Raw genomic sequence first — 12,114 nt, 5'->3', positions numbered from 1 at the left:
AGTCAGAATGGCCATCATCAAAAAATCTAGAAACAATAAATGCTGGAGAGGGTGTGGAGAAAAGGGAACACTCTTGCACTGCCGGTGGGAATGTGAACTGGCACAGCCACTACGGAGAACAGTATGGAGGTTCCTTAAAAAACCACAAATAGAACTATCATATGACCCAGCAATTCCACTACTGGGCATATACCCTGAGAAAACCATAATTCAAAAAGAGTCATGTACCAAAAAATTAATTGCAGCTCTATTTACAATAGTAAAAAAAAAAAAAACATTTTGGGAAACTCAAAGAGGTAAGCAATCACATTCACTGTATGAATCCCTGTAAAGTAAAATGGTACAAATTCTCTTGAGGGTAATTTAGCAATATGTATGAAAAGCCTTAACACTGCACAGTTTATAGTAGTTAAAAACTGGAAATAATCGACATGCCTAACATTTTGGGAGTGGTTAAATAAACTCTGATACACCTATGAATCAGAATATATGCAGGTCTTAAAATTTACATTGCAAATATGTATTTCATTATAGGTTATAGAAAAAGTATAAAATACACACGGTAAAAAAAAAAAATGTTCGGGCTTCCCTGGTGGCGCAGTGGTTGAGAGTTCGCCTGCCGATGCAGGGGACACGGGTTCATGCCCTGGCCCGGGGGGATCCCACATGCCGCAGAGCAACTAAGCCAGTGCACGACATCTACTGAGCCTGCACTCTAGAGCCCTCTAGCCACAACTATTGAAGCCCGCGTACCTAGAGCCCGTGCTCCACAGCAAGAGAAGCCACTGCAATGAGAAGCTCGCGCACCACAATGAAGAGTAGCCCCGGCTCGCCGCAACTAGAGAAAGCCCATAGGCAGCAACGAAGACCCAACACAGCCAAAAATAATAAATAAAATAAATAAATTTATTAAAAAATAAAGTACACACACATACATATGTATGTAAAACTCTTCACGTTTATTCAAATAGCGGGTGACATACTATTTGGATCTTTGTTTGGGGCCTTTAACATTTATCTCCGATATCTTTATGTACTCGCAAAATATAGTTCTATAGCATGTTTGTAAATAGTCACAGAGAATGCAATTGTATGGATAAATATATTATTATATATTTATATATTATATATGTATTATATATTATTATATATAAATATATATTAATATAAGTTTAATATATAAATTTATACATTAATATATATTTATTTACATATATTTATAAATATACAACATATAAATGTATGTTTTATATTAATATATTAATATATACATTGATATATAATATATATTTATATACTAGCATATATTTATATAATAAATATATTTAAATATATATAAATCCAACAAAATATGTACAAGATCTATATGAGGAAAATCACAAAACTTTGATGAATAAAATCCAGTAGGAACTAAATAAATGGAGAGATATTCCACATTCATGGTTTGGAAGACTCAATATTTTCCAAGATGTCAGTTCTTCCCTGTTTGATCTATAGATTCAATGTAATCCTAACCAAAATCCCAGCAACTTCTTTTGTCAACAAATTGATCCGGAAGTTTATATGGAGAGGAAAAAACCAAGAATCACCAATGCAATATTGATTGAGAAGAACAAAGCGGGAAGACTAACACTAACTGACTTTAAGACTTACTATAAAGCTATGGTAATCAAGACATTGTGGTACTGACAAAAGTATAGACAAATAGATAAATGGAACAGAATAGGTAGCCCAGAAATAGACCCTCATAAATATAGTCAACTGATCTTTAACAAAGGAGCAAAGGACAGCATTGGAAGAAAAACAGTCTTTCAACAAATGATGCTAGAAAAACTGGACATCCCCTACCAAAAAAAAAAAAATGAATCTAGACCCAGACTTTATACCCTTTATAAAAATTAACTCAAAATGGATAACAGACCTAAATGTAAAATACAAAACTATAAAACTCCTAGAAGATAACATGGAGAACATCTAGATGACCTTGGATTTGACAATGATTTCTTAGATACCACACCAGAGACAAGATCCATGGAAGAAATAAGATAAACTGGACTTCATTAAATCTAAAAACTTCTGCTCTGTGAAAGAAAATGTCAAGAGAAAAAGATAAGTGACAGACTGGGAAAAATATTTGCAAAGGATACATCCAAAAACAGAGAAAAAACTCTTTGAATTCAGCAATAAGAAAACACACAACCAGATTAAAAATTAGACAAAGACCTTAACACACACCTCACCAAAGAAGACACACATATGGCAGTTGAGTATATGAAAAAATGTTCCACATCATATGTCAGTCATCAGGCAAACGCAACTTAAAACAGCAATGAGATACCACTATGCACCTATTAGAATGACCAAAATTTGTAACACTGATATTAAATGCTGGCAAGGATGTGGAACAACAGGAACTCTCATTCACTGCTAGTAGGAATACATAATGGTCTGGTACAGTCGCTTTACAAGACAGTTTTGCAGTTTCATACAATATTAAACACACTATTTTTATAAGATCCAAAGGAGATTAAAACATTTCCACACAAAACACAGCAAATGGACATTTATAGCAGCTGCATTTATTATTGCCAAAACTTGGAAGCAATCAAGATGTCCTTCAGTAGGTGAACAGATAAACTGTGACACATCCTGATAATGGAATATTATTCAACACTAAAAAAAAAAAAGAATAAAAAGAGCTATCGAGCCATGAAAAGACATGAAAGAAACTTAAATGCATATTTCTAAGTGAAAGAAGTCAATCTGAAAAGGCTACATACAGTATGATTCCAACTGTATGACATTCTGGAAAAGGCAAAACTATGGAGACAGTAAAAAGATCAGAGGTTGCCAGCCGTCTGGGGCAAGGGGGCAACGGGAGAGATGAAGAGGTAAAAACAGAGGATTTTTAGGGTAGTGGAAATACTCTGCATGATAGCATAATAATGATTCATGTCACCGCACATTTGTCCAAACCCACAGAATGTACAACACCAAGACTGAATCATAACATAAACTATGTACCACTCTAGTGGGGAACGTTGATAATGGGAGCTCTGCGTGTGTCGGGGGCAGGGAGTATACTGGAAATCTCTGTACCTTCTGCTCAATTTTATTGTGAACATAAAACTGCTCTAAAAAAAATAGTCAATAACAAAAGAGCAGATTATAAAATAGCATATACAGTATGATCCCATTTTTATTTTGTTAAAATATATTTACTATACAGAGAATAATCTGAAAAGAGTGACTATATGTATTAATAGTAGTTATCTTAGAGGTAGAATTAAAGGAGATTTTAATTTTCATCTTTTTACTTTCTGTGTTCTCTATTATCTAAATTTTCTACAATGAACATATGCAATTTATATAATTAAAAACCACTAAAATAAATGTTTTTAAGAACAGCTTTGTGGATGAGACAGCATTTGAAGCAGACCTTGAAAGATGAGTGAAATTTTGACTTGTTCAGATACAGAGAAAATATGAGTGACAAAAGGAATTGTGACTGAAGTTATATGGGGTGAGGAAGTTTGGGCAAGTTGGAAATAAAATTGTCTAGTTAGGTTAGAGCATAGAATATCTGTAGAAAAGTGGTGGAAAATAAAGAAGTTGGAAACTGAATTGAGACCCTGCACATTAGATGAGGTGTTTATACTTAACACAGTAAGTAGCACAATAGAGGAACAATAAAGACAGAGGTGGGCAACAGCACATCTTTCATTTAGTCAGAAAATTTAGTTATTCAGAATATTCTTGAGCACTTAGTTCAGCCAACAGTTGGTGCTATACCTGACGTGTCTCCAAAAAGGAGTCAAAATTATCTAACAGAGGGTTTCAGGAGAGAAAGATCAACCTAGAGGAGATTCAATGTCATAAGGCAAATGTAGTGGCAAGTATTAAAGAGTTATTACTATATAAAATACCTTCGAAGACATCAATACTCACCACCCAAATGATTCCACAATGGTATACTCAATAAGCCTGTGGGGCTTATACCCAAGACATGGACATGGGGAAAAATGACTGAATTACAAGCTTTCTACCAATGCCATGAAGCAGGTGAACTATTTGAAATGCACACCAACCATATTTATTACTGTCACTGCAGAAAGACTGATCCCAGGGATATTGAAGGCATGTCTGGACATCAGATTCACACTGCTGCTGTTCTAAGCACTTCCAAAATCCAATCCAGGATACTGACTCTCTAACGTTTTCTAGAGTACATGGCTGACCTATAGGAAATACCCCACTATCACTAAGAAAGCAGAAGAACAATGAAATACACCAAACGGTCTACACCATAATATTCCATTCCAAGTATCTGAATATCGGCCTAAAACAATTCAAATCAATTCAACCCAGTAACTATTAAATAAACAGCTGCCATCTGGGGATCAACAGCCCAGGCACTGTGTGCTAGGTTCTTTATAGACCTTTTGTCTTTAATCCTAACAATCTCACACAAAAGGTATTATCATCCCCATTTTGCAGAAAAATAAAGCATGGCTCAGAGGGCTTAATTTACCTATGCTTTTCACACAACTAGCAGGAGGGAAAGGCAGCATTAGAGCCCTTTTGGCTGAAAGCCAGTGACCCCTCCACTGGGCAACCTGGCCCCATACTCCCACCTGCCCCCAAAACAGCATTCGGAAAATGTCATCAATGTTTGTTTTCCTCTGCCAATACCGTGTGCAGGGCAACTGTGAAAAACCCTCAGGACTCATTTCAGACAGATAACTGGATCTCTCTAGCCCATCAGAATAATAATGCCATAGCAAACAGCAAAAACAATCTAAGTTTCTAAGGAAAGAGCTGTGCCAAGTATTTTTGTAGCCAGCCTCTTCCTTTGCCTCAATTGCTAACAAAATTAAAAACTGGGCAGAATAATAAACATGTCTTTCGTTGGTTTGGGGATCAGATAAAAAGATTCCTTTTGTAAAACCAGGATCAAGAAGTTTAAGTCTCCAAATATGCCTATATATCTTAAATATCAGACAATCCCTTGAAAAATCTCAAAAATGAAATTTCAACTGAAAGTATCTATAAATAGCACAGGATTGAGAAAAATGTTACTGGAATGAGAAAATGAGCGAGAGGCCCTTTTGCTATCTTGATAGAACAAAATTTTCTGGGGAATACAGGCAGTGTTCTAAGAATAGAAAGAACATTTTCTCCCTGAATACCCCACGACTCCCTAACATCACTACACTGTCATCTTACATACTCAGGCAGCTTTTTTCTCCCCCAAAGAAAAGGCAGGGACATATCTGGTAGAAACATCTCAACATCTCTAAATATTAGATGAGGTACAGAATAAGAAAAAGAACATTACTGGGAAAATGTTTTCCATAATCTTGCAAAAGAGCCGTAGAGTCAACCAAGGAAAAGCTAGTAATCTATTAACAAATGCTCTCACTGACCTCCATTACCATTCGTGCAGTACAGAGGGCAGCTGCATAGCAGGAAGGAAACAAAGGAAAAGGGTCGCCATGGCCTACTCTCCCACCCACCGAACACTTACCGAGTCTCCACTATTGACTAGGCATCAGGAATACAAAAATAAATGGCATATTAGATTGAATTTCTCTGTTAAACACTCCCCATGGCACATCGCACTTCTCTGTAGCACTCACTACAGATTCACGTTTCTGCCTTTTTAGAAATGTGTTAAATCTTAAGACACTTGTTTGTAGAAATGTAAAGTGGTGCAGCCACTTTTTTGTATGTATGGCAGTTTCTCAAAAAAATTAAAGATAGAATTACCATAGGATCCACCAATTCCATTTCTGGGTATATATCCAAAAGAACTAGAGGCAGGGTTTTGAAAAGATATTTGCACACCCTTTGGGAGCATTACTCACAATAGGCAAGAGGTGGAAGCAACCCAATTGTCCACTGACAGATAAATGGATAAACAAAATTGTGGTATATACGTACATGGGAATATTATTCAGCTTTAAAAAGAAAGGACATCCTGTCACATGCTACAACATGGATGAATCTTGAGGACATTATGCTAAGTGAAATAAGTCACAAAAAGACAAATAGTGTATGATTCTATTTATATGAGGCACCTAGCATAGTCAAATTCATTGAAACAGAAAGTAGAATGGTGGTTGCCAAGGGCTGGGGGAAGAGGGGAATTGGTGTTTAATGAGTACAGAGTTTCAGTTTTGCAGGATGAAAACGTTCTAGAGATGCCCAACAATGTGAACATACATAGCATTACTGAACCACACTTAAAAATAGTTAACATGGTAAATTTTCTGTTATGTGTATTTTACCACAATTCAAAATTCTTTCAATTAAAAAGAGACTTGTTTGCCCCTACATCTTTATTATTTAAGCACAGGTCCTTGCATACAGAAGATGCTTAATAAATATTTATTAGACGGATAGATGGATGGAGGAATGGATAAATGGATGGATGGACTGGACAGATGGGAATGTGAACAGAAATGTAACATATAAACCAATAATTACTATACCATGTGAACATTGAGAAATGGGCCCTGTGAATGTGAAGAAGTGGAGAGTCCTTGTTACGGCTGGTTTGACATAGTATCTTTCATATAGAATTACTTCGTTTTACCAACCAACACCACAAAAACGTTTTTATATAGATTCAGTTCTATCTAGTTGAATAATTCCTATTTTTTCTCTTATTTCTCTTCACTACAGTATAATCTGTCCTCTGACCTACATGACATTAAAACAGAAAAATCCATTTTCTGTCACCTTTGCTTTTTCCAGCACCTCTCTTAATCCGAAAGGGTAATGTGAAATAAAGCTTACACTCAACACTGCAGAAGATGAAAGCGGGTGGTAAGTTGCTTGCCCACAGGTTATTAATCCGCTGTCCTCCAGGGCATAGTGCTATGAAGCTGTGTCGTGTAATAAACAGCAGGCGAAAAGAATAATCTCCATTTTCTGACTCTGAAGTGCAGGCATGTGCTACAAAACTAAATTGACATCTGTTAGCAGGCTTGTCACATGAACGGTTTTTTCCCGCAGAATCTGGAATAAATTAGATCTTAAAACTTGGAACAGAGAGGCTGCTTTACATAATTCCTTCTAATGGTGTGCTGTGAACCCATCGCACTGATTTTAAAAAGAAGTTCTTATGGGAAATGTTTCATTATCAGTTTAATTGCAAAACTGTTGAATGCCACTCCATGCTAGGAAATTTGTGTTTTTTAAAAGGTCCTTATTTTTAACTAAAAAGTGGCAAATGACATCTTCCTTTTCTAATATTTTCATGGCTGAAAAATAAATCAGGTTTTACCTCCAAGTGAAATTGCGACCATCTTTCCCCATGCACTTGGAGCCTGCTCTGTGGGCGGTTTATTATGCATGGGCACCCCAGAGGCTGGCATTGCTGAGCTCTGGAGGCAGAAACAGCCGGCCTAGGCGTGACCTCACAGATTTGTTCAGGAATCTCTCCCTCAGAGGATTCGCTAATATGATAGCAAGTTCTTGGGGCTCTTAATGTCAAAAGGCATTAAGCATTTTTTAACACACATAAAGGAACTTGCAGAGCTGCCTGACCCAGTGAATCTTAGCTGTGTAGCACTGAGCATAGCATCCCTCTATCGGCCCACCATCTCCTTTAGGAAAGTCACAAAAAAGGAAACCTTTAGAGGCACCTGGAGCTTAGAGACCCCCTCTGCTCCCTCAGGATTCATTTGGCTCTCATGCCCCAAAGTTTGTCAAAAAGGAAGATTCTCAGACAAATACACCCAGCCCTGGTACACAGCGATGAAGAAAAACAAATGCCAGCTTCCTGGAGCCTAATTTCCTCCATTTGTGAAATCTTCCTCTTTGGTAATAATACTGGACCCCCTTCAAAATCTCAAAGGAGTGAGAGTCAGTCACAGTGCTCTATAAAATAAAGTTCCAATTCTGGTTCCATGAATACTCTTCATTCATCACTGTCACCAACATGAGTTTATTTTCCTGTACAACCTTCTCAAATGGCAGAGATCCATATCGCTCACCTTTTAGTAGGGAACACTGAGGCACAGAGGACACAGAGACTTTGTGAGGAGTGAGGGAGTGAGGCTACAGAAGCTGACAGCCAGGCTCGGGACTCCATTCCTGTTTAACGGGTTTTATGCACAGCAGGGGATGAGGGATTTGCAAACGGAAGGCTGAGCCACTGAAGTCCTCTCTACACAGGGAGGCTCCTCAAAGGGTGATGTTCATATCACCTGGGGCAGAGTGGGGTGCGGTTGGTTAAACATGCAGGTTCCTGAGCTCCATGCCAGACTAGTTAAATCAGAATCTCTGAGGTTGGTCCTGGGCTTGACATTTGAATCAATCTCCCTAGAAGACTGGATGCTTTGACGGTGGCCTGTTGCTGTTATTTTTGGTTTGTTTTCTGGTGTTCTGAATTCTAACACTGAAATCCAAGAAGCGCTTGGTTGTACAGGTGGGAGTGGGTCTCTGGATTCCAGGGCACTGTTCACACACAACCTTTTCCGGTCATGGCTTTTGGCCATGGAAAACCAAGGGGAGGACACATCTAAGGAAACAAAAACTGTAGCTCTATGCAGAGGCACTGAACGGTTTGAAAATTATTAAGAAGAGCCAAGACTTTTCGTTTCACAGCAAATCTCACCATTACTGATGCGTGAACAGGGTAAAAAAAAGCCAAAACTCAAAAAAAAAAAAAAAAGCCAAAACTCATGTCCTAAATGTTGAGTGCATAAATGCTTGACTCATGTTCTCAAGATGGCTTGTCCTTAGGGTCCACTGCAGATTGATGGAGACAGAAAGATGTCTCTGCATTTCAAATTACAATTCAGTACCATGAATGACTCATGACTCTTAAATTGCCACTGGCTTATTTCACAGAAACACAGCACCATCATGATTAAATAGCAATTCTGTGAGATGAAGTTGCCTTCAAATATACAGAAAGATACATACCTCTCTTTGAAAAAGGAATATAAACAAGTCTAAATAGAAGATTCCACTGGGCCCTAAAAGAATCACCTGGACTTCTACCTTTATCACAGCATATCTTGTTTTCATGCAGTTTTCTACCCAAATATTCTTCTGAAATACCAGTGACTAAGGCCTCTGGATGCTCACACTGCTGCTGATTAACTCCACGGTACGCTGTAGGAAAAGGTGAAGTATTCAAACTTTGATACCCTGCACGTTTTATTTAGAAAGGTACCAGGGACAAAGTCAGGTGGACAAGCATATATTTCCTGAGCTCCTCACGGGGTAGTCAGGATGTGACTCCATACAATAAAGAGTCTCTGGTCTTGAGGCACACACAGTTTAGTTGGAAGCACACATCTGCGAAGCAGAGGTCCAGCTACAGGGTAAAGCCATTCGTCATCCAGGACTCAGGCATGTCTGGGCCTTGCACTGGTGTGGCAGATGACCAGGGGATATTTTTATAAAGGAGTTTTCCTCCTGAGAAAAAAAAATGTCCCAGAAAAACAGCAAGTCTAGTACACAAAGCTGGTGCAACAGGCTGGCACATGAACAGAAAAATGACCTGAAGCACAGCACAGCATCTGTGCCTCACTCCACCTTTGGTAAGGACTCAGGCTAGAGGCAGAGGACATCAGGAGAACACAAAGTGGCCCAGTGCTGGGCCTCTGGGTGACACCACTTAAGTTCAGGTCCCAGCACTGACAATTACTATTAATATCCTCTGCTCCTGTGCTTCTCAGACTGTGGTACACACCTTGCTAGTCATTGTATGGTCCCCAACCAGCAGCATCAGCATTGCCTGGAAGCTTGCTAGAGATGCAGAGTCTCGGGCCCCACGCTGAACCTCCTAAATCAACATCTACATTTTCATTAGATTCCCCAGGTGGTTCACATACACAGCAAATATGAGAAATATTGGTATAGAATATGATTTAGGGCAAGATAAATAAGGATTTCAAAATCTTTCACGTAAGGTATTTTTAATGTATATTGGAAAACAGCCAGGACAGTTGACTCATGAGTCCATGGATATTATTTCTGCAAATAATTCTAAGGAAGAAAGGTGAATCAATTTAAAGAAAAGTATGAAGGCAAGATGCACATCCTCCCCATTGTACCAAACACAAAGTGAAAAAGAGAATGATGAGGGAGGGGACAAAAAGATCAAAGCAGGGCTCAAAAACAAGATGAATGTCTCCATGGACCAGAACACAGAGCAGTGAGCAAGACTGAAGCCAGGACATGCTGGGTTCTCAACATAAAGCAGGTATAGCAGTGGTCCTCGGGGTGCATCTCCTGCAGAGAACAGGAACTAAAAGTGCTCCCGTGAGAGAGCAGCTGGGCCACATTCATTGATTAACACTGAAGTCTGGAATGGAGTACCCTGGATCCAGAAAGGAGCTCAAAATAAACTGCTGACAACCACTGATGGGGCTATGGCTTAAAACCAGTCATTGGCCTAGGGAGGTGAGAGAAGAGAGACTCACCCCTGCAGACAGCAAATAAGCCAGACCCCAGATGGTTCAGTAACTGAATATTCCCAGTATCACTGGAAGAAGCAGGAGTCCCCAAATGCTTACAAAAGACCAGGCCTGAAGGCTATTATAAAATCACTAGGCAGAGAAGGGTGGAACCAAAAAGGAAAGAAAAAAGCAAAACCAAACCAAAAACCTTCCACTGAAAATGAACTAACAAATGAAACTCGAAAATACACACAGAAATTAAATGATGAGAAACAGCCAACCAAAGCCAATAACTGGAACATTACTTCATTCCGAGATTAAATTAATTTTGTTGAACAGTCTGACAAAAGTTTAAAACAAGTATGTTTAGGGCACTCAGAGCAATCAGTAAGAATAACATTTACTTTCACAAAGACGGAAGTAGTGGCAATACACTTTGAAATAAAAACATGCAGAACTAAAAAAGAACGGAGGGACAGGCAAAACACCAATTAAAAATCTTGGAAGTGAAAAATACAATAATTGTAATTCTTAAAAATATCAACAAAGGGTATGAACTCTAGACTGGACATAGTTAAAAAGAAAATTAAAGAATTGGAAGCCAGCACGGAAGAATTCACCCAAAAGTAGGCCAGTGACTTAGATTTTAAAATATGAAAAAGCAATTGAGAGACAAGGAGGAACCTCTCAAGACTGAGAGGTTCCAAAAGACATCTAAAGGGAACACCAGAAGTAGAGAATAAAGGAAACTGGAGGAGAAGCATTGAAAATATTTTAATTTTTCAAATATTCACAAGGTGTAAAATTAAAAGATATAGAAAGTAGAGTCCCTTCCCCAACCATTCAGTTCTTCTCCCTGGAGTCAACTAGTATCAACAGTTTCTTGTATATATTTTTAGAGAGATCCTATATGCATAAAAACAAGTATGTGAATGATAAAAATCTACATACATTCTTCTGCAATTTGTCTTTATTGAGATATAATTTATATACAACAAAATTCATATTTTAAGTATACAGGTTGATGACTTTTGACATACGTATACACCCATGTAACCACCAACACCCCAGAACATTCCCTTGTGACCGTTTCAGTAAATCTCCTCCATTCCACCATCACATGCTTCAGGCAACCACTGGTCTGATTTCTATCACTATAGGATAGTTTTTCTTCTTCACTAAAGAGAATCATACAACATGTAATCTTTTGTGTCTCACTTCCCTCATTCAATATGAAGTCTGTGAGTTTTGTTCATGTTGATGTATCACTATACTTGTTCCTTTTTACCGCTGAGTGCTATTCCATCATAGATGGATGGAATGGTGCATGGTATATTGTATATGGTACATTCAAACCATAACTTCCTTAATCATTCACCTGTTGATGGACAATGGGGTTGTTTCCAGTTGGGGTGATAATGAATAAAGCTGTTATGAACATTCAAGTACAAGTCTTTGTGTGGACATATGTTTTCAACATTCTTGGGTAAATACCTAGAAGTGGGTTTGCAGGGTCAAGAACGTAGTAAGAAATTGCCAAACTCGTTTCCAAAGAAGTTGCATTCCCACCAGAAATGTTTGACGGTTCCAGTTACTTCACCTTACCATCACTTAGTATCATCAATCTTTTTAATTTTAGCCATCTTGGTGTTTGTGAAGTGGTATTGCATTGTGGCCTTAATTTTCATTTCCC

The 12,114-nt window shown here is 38.2% G+C and overlaps 1 protein-coding gene across 1 annotated transcript in view; it reads right to left on the bottom strand.

Moving 5' to 3' along the window:
- Window positions 1-12,114, bottom strand: part of METTL24 (methyltransferase like 24) — a 107,601-nt gene that overhangs the window by 28,125 nt on the left and 67,362 nt on the right.

Source organism: Neophocaena asiaeorientalis, unplaced genomic scaffold (genome assembly GCF_003031525.2).
Source record: "Neophocaena asiaeorientalis asiaeorientalis breed wild unplaced genomic scaffold, Neophocaena_asiaeorientalis_V1.1 scaffold203, whole genome shotgun sequence".
Taxonomy (NCBI): domain Eukaryota; kingdom Metazoa; phylum Chordata; class Mammalia; order Artiodactyla; family Phocoenidae; genus Neophocaena; species Neophocaena asiaeorientalis.
Note: the sequence above shows the minus strand (reverse complement) of the source record. Positions and strands in the feature narration are given on the sequence as shown.